The following is a 15604-nucleotide window of genomic DNA, read 5'->3' on the forward strand; positions in this document are numbered from 1 at the left end:
AACTTCACTCGTCATGTTTGGAGGAAAAAGAAGGATGAGTTGCATCCCAAGAACACCATCCCTACTGTGAAGCATGGGGGTGGTAACATCATGCTTTGGAGGTGCTTTTCTGTGAAGGGGACAGAACGACTGCACTGTATTAACCTCCTTGGCGGTATGATTCTTTCCGATTTTTGGTGCTGAAAGCGGTACCATTTTTTTGCATGGAAATATGTAGTTTTTTTATTGTAGGCCTGTAATTCTTAGGAATAACTCACTGAAATCTGTCCGAACAAGAGTCTAGTAAACATCCCGGGTAGGATAAAATTTGAAACACGTAATCATAAATTATAATTTAATAAATAATCATAAAAAATAATAATATAATAATAATACATTTAATTCAATAATATAATCAAACCAAAAACACTGAAATGTGAAATATAGCGCCAAGTTAGCACATTGCTGAGCAAAGTCGCAAAATCGTTTTCAGTGTCTGATGACGAATTTCCCCACAAATCATTATCACTCAATTCTGCAAGTGGTTCTGATTTACTATCGCTGTTCTCTAGCTGATCTAAACCGCTTTTGACCTAAAGGGACACTTTTTGGACGCCATGGACATTTCTCAGTTTCCAGGCAGAAAGAACAGACAAAATGCAGGCAGGGCACAGAACAAAGCACTCGGGACAAGATGTATGTGAAATTGGTTGAGACAGCAATGTTTTACTATGTAAAATGTAAAAAAAAAAAAAGACATTTTTTAAAATTTTTAAATTTCCCGCCGCCAGCGGCGCCTGTACGTCCCGACGTCACAGGGACAGGACACAGAAGCCGGATGCCAGCATCGGCCGGAGGAGATGGCCGGGGACGCTGCAGGGTTCACATCGCGGGAGCGCAGGGTAAGGTAAGTGAACAAATGCCGGAGAAGTGCCGCATGGTATTCCCGAGTGTAGCTCGGGGTTACCGTTTGTGGTACTGAAATGTTACCCCGAGCTACACTCGGGAATACCGCCAAGGAGGTTAAGGAGAGGATGAATGGGGCCTTTTATTGTGAGATTTTGAGCAACAACCTCCTTCCCTCAGTCAGAGCATTGAAGATGGGTCGTGGCTGGGTCTTCCAACATGACAACGACCCGAAGCACACAGCCAGGATAACCAAGGAGTGGCTCCGTAAGAAGCATATCAAGGTTCTGGAGTGGCCTAGCCAGTCTCCAGACCTAAATCTAATAGAACATCTTTGGAGGAAGCTGAAACTCCGTGTTGCTCAGCGACAGCCCCGAAACCTGACAGATCTAGAGGAGATCTGTGTGGAGGAGTGGGCCAAAATCCCTGTTGCAGTGTGTGCAAACCTGGTCAAGAACTACAGGAAACGTTTGACCTCTGTAATTGCAAACAAAGGCTTCTGTACCAAATATTAACACTGATTTTCTCAGGTGTTCAAATACTTATGTTCAGCAGTGCAAGACAAATAAATTCTTTAAAAATCATACAATGTAATTTCCTGAATTTTTTTTTTAATTCTGTCTCTAAGAGTGGGAATGCACCTACAATGTGAATTTCAGACCCCTCCATGATTTCTAAGTGGGAGAACTTGTAAAATCGCAGGGTGTTCAAATACGTCTGTTCCTCACTGTACATCCATTGTCCAATACCTGCAATTTAAAAAATGTTTGGACAGCAATCTAGTCATTTGTGGGGTGCAAATGACTACAAAAAAGGTTCCGAAAATCCAAGTTAAAATAAAAGTAATTTGCTGAATTGGATTTTATGTGAATTTTTCTCTGCTTGGGACAGCAGGCTTCCGCACTACTAAGAAGTGGTAGAAGTTTTGCCTGATCAAAACAGCTTAGCATTCATGCACAACATGGTACTGAAAGCTGCAACAGGTATGTGATAGTACCTCTATGTGGCTTCTGTTGGCAGCTTTTTTCTGGTTGTTAAAGTGATATTAAAGGTTCATTTCTCATTAAAATAACAAATATGTTATACTTACCTGCTTTGTGCAATGGTTTTGTACAAGGCAGCCACAATTGTCCTCTTCTCAGGTCCCCCTCCGAGGGCACTCCTGGCTCCTCCCCCAGCTGAGGGCTCTCACATTAAGCCACTTGCTCTGGGGGCACTCGTGCATGCTTTCTCCTGAGTCCTGCTCTGTGTGTCCATAGACACACATAGCACAGCTCAGCACCACCCCCTGCTCCCTCCTCAGTGGCTGTGATTGATAGCAACAGGAGACTATGGTTCCGACTGCTATCTCTTAGCCAACGAGGAAGGAAGAGCGCCTCTGCACATCACTGGATCGAGATCGGGCTCAGGTAAATATGTATAAGGGGGGCTGGGGGGTTGCTGCATGCGGAAGGTTTTTTGCCTTAATGTAGAGAATGCAATAAGGTAGAAAACATTCTGCCTTTAGAACCACTTTAAATTAATTCCAGAGACTTTTTCAAAAGCAAAACTCAGCAACAGACACTTTCATAATTCTATATTCACAGGAGCCCTTTAATTAACCACTTGCATACCAGGCACTTTTACCCCCTTCCTGTCCAGGCCAATTTTCACCTTTCAGCGCTGTTGCACTTTGAATGACAATCGCACGGTCATGCAACACTGTTCCCATGTGAAAGTTTTATCATTTTTTTCACACAAATAGAACATTAAGGCCAGGTTTACACCTGTGCATTTTATATGCCTTTTGTGTTTTGCAGGAACGCAGTGCATGCCATTTATCATGATTTCCTATAGATCACAATGTAACACAAGTAAATGTGAGCGCAACACTTGACATATGGAGAAAGCAGCTCGCATAGGAAGGTAAACCTCAACACCTTGAGGGGAGCCTACCCGACTGACGCCCTAGCTGCATACAGCCGTGAGGAAGCCCTGGCGGCCATTTGTATTGATCACATGTGAGTTTTGTTATTCATTTTATTTTGGATCCTATTATATTGCAATAAACATACTACACTATTAGTACCATTTTGCCCCTTGGATTGGTTATTTTGAGCCTTACAAGGTGGAGCCATTTGGGAAGGTGTAACCAGGTTGCTGAGCTATCCTGAGGAGTCTGTGAGCGGAAGGGGACCCCCAAGTGTGAATCGCTTCATCTCCGAGAGTCCACTATTGAGTCTGATGACCCTATTACCCTAGACCAGACCTGGATGACACCACATCTATGATATACATATAATGCTCTTATTATATGTACTTCTGGTAAGTACATTATTGTACCGGATTTTCTCGTCAGCAATCAAAAGGCACAGAGCACAGGAGCACTATTTTTGATGAATTCTACCACTTTGTGATTGGACTCACCATCACTATCACTTCATCATTTGGTTTATTATAGACTCAATGGGGTTTATTTACTAAAGCTGGAGAGTCCAAAATCAGACTCCCTTCTGCATAGAAACCAATCAGCTTCCAGGTTTCATTGCCAAAGCTTCATTGAACAAGCTGAGGTTAGAAGCTGATTGGTTTCTATGCAGAAGGGAGTCTGATTTTGGACTCTCCAGCTTTAGTAAATAAACCCCTATACGTCGTTAGCAGACGTAATTACCACTGCACTACTCCTGCACTATCAATAGTGCCCGTTTTTTCCTTTTATATCAACATTTTGTATTTATTATTTATATCCTTTAGATCACGTTCACATCTATGCATTTTTTGCAGGTGCGTTTTTTGGAAAGGGTCAGGGACTTCTTTTCCCACAGCAGTTTGAGTTTTTAGTCTAATAGACTTCAACGGAACCGCATATAAAATGCAAGTGCTGCGTTATATGTTTGTTTTTGATGCGTTTTTTATTGCGTTTTGCGTTTTTAATCTGCCAAGCAACAAGTTGGCAAAAAAAATAAAGACGCAAAACACATCAAAAACGCATGTGCAAAAATGCAAAATGCAGCACAAAAAGCACTTCAGAAACAGATCAAACTCAAACTGCATAGGTGTGAACCTAGCCTCAGATGGAATAAAAAGAACAAAGAGAAATGGAAGATTGGAGCCTGATATTTGTACAGAGAAAGAAACAATAGCTATCTGTACTATTAACTATAAAAGTAATGGTCAGCACAGTATGTAAAAGGCCAGACTATCTACCCCAAATAATAATAAAACCGGCTCAGCAGGCACTAGCAATGTGAATTTCCCTGTAGAAAGATAAAACAGATATAACCAAAAGCATACAAGTTAAGTCATAAAGTGACACATCACAAATAATAAAAAATGTGAAAAATGATATATATATATATATATATATATATTAGAGTCCAACAAGCAAAAAAGTCCCAAATTAAAGTCCAATGTCCCAAGGGCCAGTTCACACTACAAAAATGCATGTTCCAGTATGGTTCTGTATAGAAAAAATGACGCATGTTCTACTTTTTTTTCTGCTTCAGAAACTGACTGGAACTGGCTGCACAGGTGTGAACTAGGGCCATTGGAATACATGGAAAACACTGTGCATGCATCTGTGATGCAGAAAAAATGTACTGGACTGCATCTAGTGTTAACTAGCCCTAAGGGTCAGTTCATATCAGGGGCGGACTGACAACTCATGGGGCCCCCAGGCAATAGGGGATCATGGGGCCCCTGTGTCCTTGCCCAAACTCAAAAAAGCCTATGAAAAAGGTACCAGGGGCATCTCATGGGGCCCCCTACTGACCCCAAGCCCTCGGGCAGTGCCCGAGTTTCCAAATCGTCAGTCTGCCCCTGGTTTATATAATAAAAATGCACTCTGTATGCATTCCAGATACATTTTTGCTTCCAGTTCACACTGCATGCAGTTCCGGTGCAGTTTTGATGCAGTTTGCCATGTTCCAGTATGGCCCTGTGCAGAAAAAAATCAGCATGTTCACTTTTTTTTCTGCAGTGGAAACTGACTGGAACTCATTGCACTAGTGTGAACCAGAGCTATTGGAATACATGGGAAACACTGTGCATGCATTTTTGATGCAGAAAAAAATGCACTGGACTGCATCTAGTGTGAACTAGCCCTAAGTGCTTTGACAATGCACCAGACCTGTAAAGTCAATAAGGCACAGTTTGGAATCTACTGTAAAAAGAAGAGGCCTGAATGTCTTAAATTTGGGATACATTAGAACATTATCAAGCAGAACTTCACCCAATAGGGGAAGTTCTGTTTGTTTCCCTCCCCCCTCCTCCACTGCCACATATGGCACTTATTGGGGGGGGGGGGCAGGTACCTGGTTATGACAGGTACCCGCTCCCAAGTCCGGTCAGATGCGTCGTATTGGTCTGAGCTGGAAATCCCCCCTCCTTCCCCTTCACAGGTCCCAGAAGTCTGCGGGGCCATCACAAAGTGCAGTAGGAGACCGGCTGTGAAGGCTTGTAAATGCATGTATGCACATCAAACGATTTATGGCTAATTAATTTCTTTGGCCAGAATAATAATTTATTCTGTCCATTGAAATGAATGAATGCCCAGGTGCTAAACACACCTAGTGTTAATGCGTATTTACATGCATCAAGCATGTTCTCTGCCAAAACATCGCTGCTCCTGGATGCACTAGCAGTGGGTTTTTTTCTGCCTCTAAACTCATCTGACCGCTTATGTTTTCATGGACACATAGGCTGACATGCAGAGACATTTAGAGGCAAAAAAAAGCCAAGAACCCCTAAGAGCAGTGTCAAAAACGTCCAGTGTGCATGAGGCCTTAAAGCGTTTGTAAAGGCTTGAGGCTTTTTTACCTTCATGCACTCTATGTATGAAGGTAAAAAACCTTCTGTGTGTAGCAGTGCCCCCAGCCCCCTCAATACTTGAGCCTCATCGAGATCCTGTGATGTGCATGACAGCATCGGCTGTCCCGGATCTCTGCCTCCTCATTGGCTGAGACAGCAAGCGGGAGTCATTGGCTTCCACTGCTGTCAATCACAGCCAGTCAGCCAACAAGGAGAGAGAGGAGGCGGGGCCAAGCTGCAGCTCTGTGTGTGAATGGACACACGGAGCAGCGGGTGCCCCCATAGCAAGCTGCTTGCTATGGGGGCACCCAACAGAAAGGAGAGCCTGTGGGGACCCAAGAAGAGGAGGATCCAGGCTTCTCTGTGCAAAACCACTGCACACAGTAGGTAAGCATAAACATGTTTGTTATTTTACAAAAATAAACCTTTAGTATCGCTTTAATGTAATCCAACAATATTTGCTTGTCGTTAACAGAGGGTAAACCACCACACTGAACAGGGTGACACTAAAGTAAACTTTTTGTATACAAATTATACAGTAGACAGTAAAAGTATGAGGTATTTTTAAATGAATGTTTAACCCTTGCAGAATTAATACTAAAGTAATCATTTTAGTGTATAGAAAAAAATGAAGTAACTATAGGACCCAATTTGATTCTATTTTACCCAGTTAGGAGATGACTTCTGATTGCCCAACGGATCAAATTCAAACTGTTAACACTGACGTACAAAGCTGTCCATAATTCTGCCCCAAACTACATCACCGACCTAATATCGAAATACCACCCAAAACGCACTCTCACAAAACCTCCTTCTCTCTAGTTCTCTGATCTCCTCCTTACATGCCCACCTCCAGGACTTCTCCTGGGCATCAGACATCCTCTGGAACTCCCTACCACAGTCCATCAGACTATCACCCACTCTCCTCTCCTTTAGGCGCACCCTAAAAAAAACACCTCTTCAGGGAAGCCTACCCCACCCTCTGCTAACTGCCGATCTCCTCCACTCTTCCTACCACTCCATCCCCCACAGATTTTCCTCCCATACAACTATCCCTTTCCTCCTAGATTGTAAGCTCCAAGGAGCAGGGCCCTCGAACCCCTCGTGCATCACATTGTATTGTTATTGTACTGTCTCATGTATTGTCTCCCATTGTAACGTACAGCGCTGAGCGAACTGTTGGCGCTATATAAATACTGTAGCAGATATAAGAAGCGCCACAGAAAATAAAAAAATAAAGATGTCAAGTGATGAAACGCGTTGGGCCTGGCCTAGTGGACGTGACGTTGGAACGTTCCTCCCAGCTGTCGGCTGTGTTGATCACGGTGCAGGAGGTTCGTCCCTTGGTTTTTCCTTGTGGATGTGGCATTTTAGAGGCTGTCATTGCTGGTGTCGGCTAGACACCTTCTTTGTGAGTGCAATACTTTAGTAAAGATTTTACTGGTTTTAAACGTACTGTACCATCATATCGCTTCTTATTCCTCGAGCTTTGCCCATGTTATTGGAAGATCATTTGCTGCCTAGCTGTTCCATATGTGCTGATTGGATCACTATTGGTTGCTGTTCTTCTACTGGGATATCCTGCAGATCATCGCTCCCAGAGCAAAATGCTATCATGCTGGTTTATAATATAATCAGCATATAGCTCTGGTGAGTGTATTCATTTCATCTGGTGTCGGATTTGCACATGGGTGTTTGTTTTCAAGATTGATATTAAGTTGATATTGGACTATCACTGTTATGGTGGCTGGACTTATGTTTATATTTATGAATTTATTTATTTGTATTATTTATCCTTGCATGTTTTGTGAATAATTAGCGCACTTTTTATTTGTACGCCATATAAATACTGTAGAATAATAATTGTTTGTTGTGGTTCACATCTGCACATTATCATTGTTCTTTTGTGGTCCTTTTTTTTAAATATGCCTATATAATTAAAATTGGTATTTTTTTTTTTATTTACGACTGTCCACAGCATGCTTGTTATGGTGGCAATAAAGAGTTAATGAAGAGTCCAGTTTATTGGCAGAGAGGATTTGGGTTAAAAAAATAAAATAGAGTGTCTGCTAAATGAATTTCTAGGCACAATAAGTGTTTAATCTGTGCTGCACTGATTGCAATACAGCAATAAGATTTAGCAGCCATATTGATAGCCACAGGGCGAATATGTAGTCTCCCACCCCAGAAGCTGCAAGGGGCTGAAGCTGCTGTGATAACCTTCTTCAGGCATGGGAGAGGAGTAGGTTCAGGGAAAGAGGACTACAAGCAGAAAAGAACAGTGTTAGCTGATGCTGCCTCGGGCTCCACGCCTGCATTTTATCCCATTGATAAGGAACACTGAAGGGCTGATGGCCCAAGGCAGGAGACAAGCTTAAACCTCTCTTTATATGTATGGCTGTGGGAATAGGAAATCAGGGAGGGTGGCGGAAGTAACGCCTCCGGTGATTTGGAAGGTAGCCCCTCGTTCACTTTTTTGTTTCCTTTCTCTCAGTGAAATTTTTTTTTTTTTTTCACAATTATCTTTTCAACCCATATGGAATGTTATTATGAATGACGTGTATTTATAAGAATACCACAATAGGCCCAATACATAATAAACTTGTACACACAATCAAGGCTGCATTATGAAGCAATGCTGCCTTAGGCGCTATGAGCTAATATGTCCGAAGATTAGTAACAAGCTCATTCTCTTTTATCAAACTCTACTTTTCTTCAATTTTATATTACATAGAGGAAATTACTAGCTAGTAAACAGCAAAAAATAAACAAGCTAATTGATTTAAAGCAATAAAATGATCATAAATCATATTAATTCGATCAAGCATGACAGTGTTATAACTGTGAAATATTCACTTTGTGGGATCTATTTCACATTTATTTTTTGAACCTTCCGGTTTCCTCTTTGTGGTAGTCAGCCTATCACAATCCATAACAGCAAAAAATAAACAAGCTAATTGATTTAAAGCAATAAAATCATCATAAATCATACTAATTCGATCAAGCATGACCAGGGGCGGACTGACCATTTGGAAACTCGGGCACTGCCCGAGGGCCCGGGGTCAATAGGGGGCCCCATGAGATGCCCCTGGTACCTTTTTCATAGGCTTTTTTGAGTTTGGACAAGGAAACAGGGGCACCATGATCCCCTATTGCCCGGGGGCCCCATGAGTTGTCAGTCCACCCCTGAGCATGACAGTGTTATAACTGTGAAATATTCACTTTGTGGGATCTATTTCACATTTATTTTTTGAACCTTCCGGTTTCCTTTTTGTGGTAGTGAGCCTATCACAATCCATAACAGCAAAAAATAAACAAGCTAATTGATTTAAAGCAATAAAATCATCATAAATCATACTAATTCGATCAAGCATGACCAGGGGCAGACTGACCATTTGGAAACTCGGGCACTGCCCGAGGGCCCGGGGTCAATAGGGGGCCCCATGAGATGCCCCTGGTACCTTTTTCATAGGCTTTTTTGAGTTTGGGCAAGGAAACAGGGGCCCCATGATCCCCTATTGCCCAGGGGCCCCATGAGTTGTCAGTCCGCCCCTGAGCATGACAGTGTTATAACTGTGAAATATTCACTTTGTGGGATCTATTTCACATTTATTTTTTTAACTTTCCGGTTTCCTTTTTTGTGGTAGTCAGCCTATCACAATCCATAACAGCAAAAAATAAACAAGCTAATTGAATTAAAGCAATAAAATTATCATAAATCGTATTAATCCGATCAAGCATGGAAGTGTTATAACTGTGAAATATTCACTTTGTGGGATCTATTTCACATTTATTTTTTGAAGCTTCCGGTTTCCTTTTTTGTGGTAGTCAGCCTATCAAAATCCATAAACTATGCGAAAGGCACCAAATGGGAGCAGTTAAAAAAATAAAGGATAAAGTTTCCCTGTTACCCACGGATTTCCATCTGTGTAAGCTTTTGTTTCGTGTTGGGAGGATAGTACCTCCTGCCAAGTTCCTTTACTTTAAACTTGGATAATTATTCATAGCACCTGCCTGATCCAGCAACTCCAAGGATTCCAGTGAAGGGAGATCCTGTACCCAGGCAACCTGTATCCACCTATCCCTTAAGGGGACCTCTGGCCAGCTGGATCTTCTTCTTACCATCCTGTGTGCTTCCACCACCATTACCCACTTAGAGGGAGAATTATCTCTGTGTGTTCCTGACCAGACCAACCATCCAGAGGGAGGACATCTTCCCCTATCCCAGACCAGATCCTAAAGGAGGCTTCTGTGGATTTTACTCAGTGCACATTTACATTGTGCATCTGGTGAGTGCACAATCTCTCTATATTGCTTGGAACATCATCACGGATTATAAGGAGAGCACTATATAGACTATCTAGTAGCCTCTAGTGAAAATACGGAACATTTATTTTTCTATCCTTTGCAAATTGACTGCTTTATTGTACGTTTAGTCATTTGGATTATACTTTGCCTTTTAATTTGCACCACATTTATAGCACTGCACTATTTTTTATATATTTTGGATAATTATTACCTTCAGACGAGATGAGGTTCCGAATTATATTTATTGTTGCATATACGTATATGGGGAATATGGGGTATAGAGTGTTCGCTCTCCCTGCATTCCACTTTTCATAGAGTCCTTCCCTGCCTATATAGCCCTTCTTATCAGATAGAAACAGATCAGACACCCCACCTAGAATGCCACACGTCTGATGGCACAGTTACAATCTATACATTTGTTTGTCATTTGCAATAAACAACTTGAAATATATGAAGTTATGGATAGAAGTACAAAATAGAGTATGCATAGCCATCTTATAATATCATATATATGATATGATATGACTCAGCAAGGATCATAGTTATCCCTATACAGTTTGCTGCTTTGAAGGGTTTGCTTTTGTAAATGAAAAAGGTGCCAAATTACACAAGCCTTAGGCCTCATTCACACGGCAGATAAAGAGACAAAAAGAGGGCGCATGGGCCTAGTGCATTACCTTTAAAAATTAGATTTATTGATAAAAAGTAAAATACTCACAAGAGAAATAAAATCAAATGAAAAGCATGTCACAAGGGATGCAGTGTGGTCCAAAATCCCTGAAGGTAGTCTGGTGGGGGACTGTAGAACTCTGGATAGCTGGTGGTCAGGGGCGGACTGACCATTTGGAAACTTGGGCACTGCCCGAGGGCCCGGGGTCAGTAGGGGGCCCCATGAGATGCTGGTACCTTTTTCATAGGCTTTTTTTAGTTTGGGCAAGGACACAGGGGCCCCATGATCCCCTAATGCCCGGGGGCCCCATGAGTTGTCAGTCCGCCCCTGCTGGTGGTTGACGCGTTTTTAGATTGTACATATTCCTCAGAGCTCTGAGGAAGAGGTACAACCTCGAAACGTGTCAGAAACCAGCTGTACCTCTTTCTCAGAGCTCTGAGGAAGAGGTACAACCTTGAAACACATCAGACACCAGCTATCCAGAGGTCAACAGTCCTCCACCAGACTGCCTTCAGGGGTTTTGGACCACATTGCATCCCTTGTGACATGCTTTCCATTTGATTTTCTTTCTCTTGTGAGTATTTTACTTTTTATCAATAAATCTCATTTTTAAAGATAATGGGCCCGTGTGCCCTCTTTTTGTCTCTTTATATACAGTTCTCTTTGGATTTCCCTGGGCAGCAAGGCTTGCATTCCTTTCATACACATGTGGGGATATTCACATTGTGGAGTCCATTGTCCAGCACAGGAGCTCAGGCATTCGGTTGCCTTCCTACCTCATTCACACGACAGTAAAAATCTTACTGATGTTATTATGCATGTGTTTTCTAGGAGAAAAGTTCCTGCATAACAATCAGTAAAATTCTTGCGTATAGATGCGTTTAAATGCATAAAGATGCAGATAAGTACATCATTTTCTTTTAATTTTTTAAGTTAATTTCTCCCCTTTTTTTTCAGATGTAATTTACAAACTTCCACACATAGGTGTTTGTACTCGCATACATGCATTTATATGCACAAGCGCGTAAAATGCATGTTCTCAGATGCAGATTTTGTGTTATGGATCTGAAAGCAGTGCACATTTATGCACCTGTGTGAATGGATCCATAGAAACAATGCAACTGTGTTCAGGTCTGTAATTAAAAAAAAGATTGTATACATGCTTTTGTTTATCGCTTTGTAAATGAGACTTTGGTTGTCTTTAGATGGTGTCCCTGGCCTTATAGAGGAAATTTGGGTCAGAGAGTGTGGACATGCCACATTTTTGGCTTAGGATGTGCTACAGAAGACAATATGAAACTGGGAACATGTTACATGAGGCAAGTAGAGATCAATACAAAATACAGGAATCAATGTTCCCACTACAGACTGCTAAAGGTCCGAGGGCTGAATATCATATACCAAAGGGCTGCATGGTTGGGCACAAGGGGTTTAGTCCATGAGAAGATTTTACAGTCATAAAAACTGGTAACAATAAAAAAGAAAGACTTTATAAACTTTATTTTATTTATTTATTTTATTTATTTCAGGTACTTATATAGCGCCGTCAATTTATGCAGCACTTTACATATATATTGTACATTCACATCAGTCCCTGATCCTCAAGGGGTATACAATCTAACGTCCCTAAGGCTACGTTCAGACTAGTGTTGTGTCCAGGCGGCAGAGAGGCGTTTGGGAAGCGTTTTTACCGCTTCTCAAACGCCTCTGACAATTCTGCACATTGCAGCACATGGTGCTGTTCTAACAGGAGCGTTAGCGTCGCGGCAAAGCGGATGCCTCTGGTCGAGTCAGGAGGCGTTGAAGCCTGCTATTCTAGTCTATGGTGCTGCTCTGCAAACACCCGGCTGGCGTTTGCGGCGCGGTTGCGACGCAGTTGCGGGGCGTTTGTGGAGTGGTAACACCATTTAAACTTCATTATAGGCGTTTGCGGAGCATTTTTAACGCTTGGCAAATGCCTAGCAACTGCCGCTGAGCGGTGTTTGCGGAGCGCTTGCCGAGCGTTAAAAAATGCTCCGCAAACGCCGGACCAACGCTTACCAAACGCTATAGGGGAGTTTGGCAAGCGTTGGTAAAACAGTCAAGTGTGAACGAGCCCTAACTCACATTCATACATACAAATACTAGGGCTAATTTAGACAGGAGCCAATTAACCTCCCAGCATGTCGTTGGAGTGTGGGAGGAAACTGGAGCACCTGGAGGAAACCCATGCAGGCACAGGGAGAACATGCAAACTCCAGGTAGGTAGTGCCGTGGTTGGGATTTGAACCACTTTTTATTTCCCATGTTTATAATACAGTGATGAAAATTTGTAAAAAATAAGAATTTGTGAATAAACTGCGAGCAGGATGTAATACTTAGCCTGCATTCACACATGTGTGGAGCTGGTTTGCAGCACGATTTCGAGCCCCGTCCTTTACAACTTCATTTAGCGGTTCAGGTGCGATTCAGGTGCAAATTGTTAAAGTGTATAACATTGGAAATCGCACCTGAACTGGGCTGAAATCGTACCGGACGCGTTTTAAAATCGCACTGCAGCCGGCCCGCAGATATGTGAGCCGGCTCCATAGAAAAGCCTTTTGGTTCACATGTCATGTGAATTGGATGTGGTTCAAAACTCATCCAATTCGCATATATATGAACTGGGGCTTACTGGTTTCCGGGATCCCATAAAAAGCATTGATGCTTCTCATTAAAAAGTAACGTCAGGCCAAAATCTGAAGAGCAAAAAATTAATACTGAGTAGAATCTCCTAATTAGAGTATATGGCTAATGTTGATTACACTTAGAAACCATTTCCTCAATATTCAGCTTGACTCTTTTAAGAATGAATCAATTAACCATCTTGGTTGCTATTGGCAACGATGATTTTTTTTTCCTTTTAATGGTATTTGTATATAACAGCACACTTGCTAAAACATCTGTTCCCCATGACTGCAGAATGTGTGTTGGCTACTGTTACTAGGTTAAGGATCAGTCATTTGGACCGGCTCTATGCATTTGAGGCCCATAAACACAGACCTTTAGGCTTGTACAATGTCCAAATGCTTCTTTACATAAACAAACACGGATGAATATTCAGTGAACAAGCAGGCTTGGTTTCATGCTTCTGATAACCAGCAGAGAACCTTTCTATTTTAGATATATTAGTTGAATACATCTTAAAGCCTTTACCCTAAAGCCCCCAATAGCAAACATTTATTATATTGCAGCTTACCAGTTCTTAGGTGTAGTGGCTGCATTCGTTTTATTTTTTAGGCTTTCTTTCCTTTATTTTCATTTGGTGATCCAGCTAGTAAGTATGTTGTTTTTCAACAAAACAAGCTCTCCTGCAAATGTAGCAGTTAGAGAGTTCAGACAAGCCATTTAACACTGACAGGGGTGCTTTTATTGATCAGCTTTTATTCATGTGAAACCTTTATCCCAAAAGGAAAAAAAAACTGTCTCTGCCTTTATAACCACAGTGTGAGCTGGAGTTTGGCTTCAATTTCTTGGTGTATCTAAATCTGATAGTACATCTAACAATCCCCTCCCACCACACTGACAATGTTGCATTCTAAAGGTGCCCTTGTGCTCCTTCATCCAGAGTGCAAGCACTCTAATTCAGGAGGTGTGTTACTGGTAGGCAATGGAGAGGAGGAAGGGGGTTGAAGAGAGGGACAGGGTAGTAAGGAGGGGGACAGAGCGGTGAAAAAGAAGACAGAGGAGTAAAGAGGGGGAAAGGGGGATGAAGAGGGGACAGGGCAGTAAAGGGGGGTAGGGCAGTTAAGAGGGGAACAGTACAGTGAAGAGGGAGAGGGGACAGTCAAGGGGGGTGAGAAAGGGGACAGGGGAAAAATTAGGTAAAAAAGGTGTACAGGATGCCAGAGATGGGCCCTGGATGGGAGGTATCTGTCTTCTTTGTTTAGGTTGTGGTCACTTTAGGGAGGACAACAAGCAGCAGTTGAAGTACTTAGGGATTCTCACCCATTGCAGGGTGAGTTATTCCAGAGTGCTCTGTTGGGAAAAAGGGAAAAACTGATATGCAGTCATCCCAGGTTTTTTTAGTCCTGAAATGGGTTCTGGAATTCGGAGGCTCAGAAAGATCTTGGGTGGAAAAGAGCCTCCAACCCTGAATAGAGGTACTTTGTGTTAGTCCACCTGTGAGAAAGGGCAGGAAGCAGGCAGCAGGAGTCCATGAAGTGTTGAGTGGAACAGGACACAGTTGTGAGAGGGCTGTGACCTGTCTGACTACTGAGACGCTGATGGGCTCTTTTGACTTTTCTGGACCCCTGGAGCAGGCAGGGACCACAACCCTGTTGTGGGACAAGTGTATGCTGGCGTTGAGCCAAAGTTTTGTTTTGTGTACCAGAGTTTAATTATTTTCTTTCATGCTGAAAAGAAGCGGTTTTCATATACCTTTCTGAAAAATAAAGAGTGTTTTACCCCATGCACAGCTGGCTAGTGATCCGAAACCCCTAAATATCACAAAGAGCATTGGGATGAAGGAGGTACATATAAAGTATTTGCCCTTAGAAGGTGGACATCTGGCAGGATTCAGAAAAAGGCCACAACTCCTACCTTTCACCTACGTCATACAGCACCCCAAACCCTCCCTTTTCCCATCACACTCAGCACCCCTGATGACTGACAAACACAGTGTCCCTTATAAACATCATGTATACCCCTCACACACAGTGCCCCCCATTTCCCTCCATACAGTGTTCTCACCCCCAGAGAGAATAAAAAGTAATGATGGTCTTATATACACTGTTGGAGGAGCCTGGAACTTATCACCAAACACACATTGATCCCACATGTAGCATTACCCTCGTGAGTGCTGTTGTTTTTAGGTTGCTTTGGACTGACTTCTGATGGTGACAACAGCAGAATCTTCCTGTGCAGGGAGCATTGGCATTGCCCCTTATTGTCCTCTGGCAGCCCAGGTGATAGGGTGACAGCACATGACAGCTA

The sequence above is a fragment of the Staurois parvus genome, unplaced genomic scaffold (assembly GCF_062004578.1).
Source record: "Staurois parvus isolate SC_StPar_1 unplaced genomic scaffold, SC_StPar_1.0 ptg000394l, whole genome shotgun sequence".
Taxonomy (NCBI): Eukaryota; Metazoa; Chordata; class Amphibia; order Anura; family Ranidae; genus Staurois; species Staurois parvus.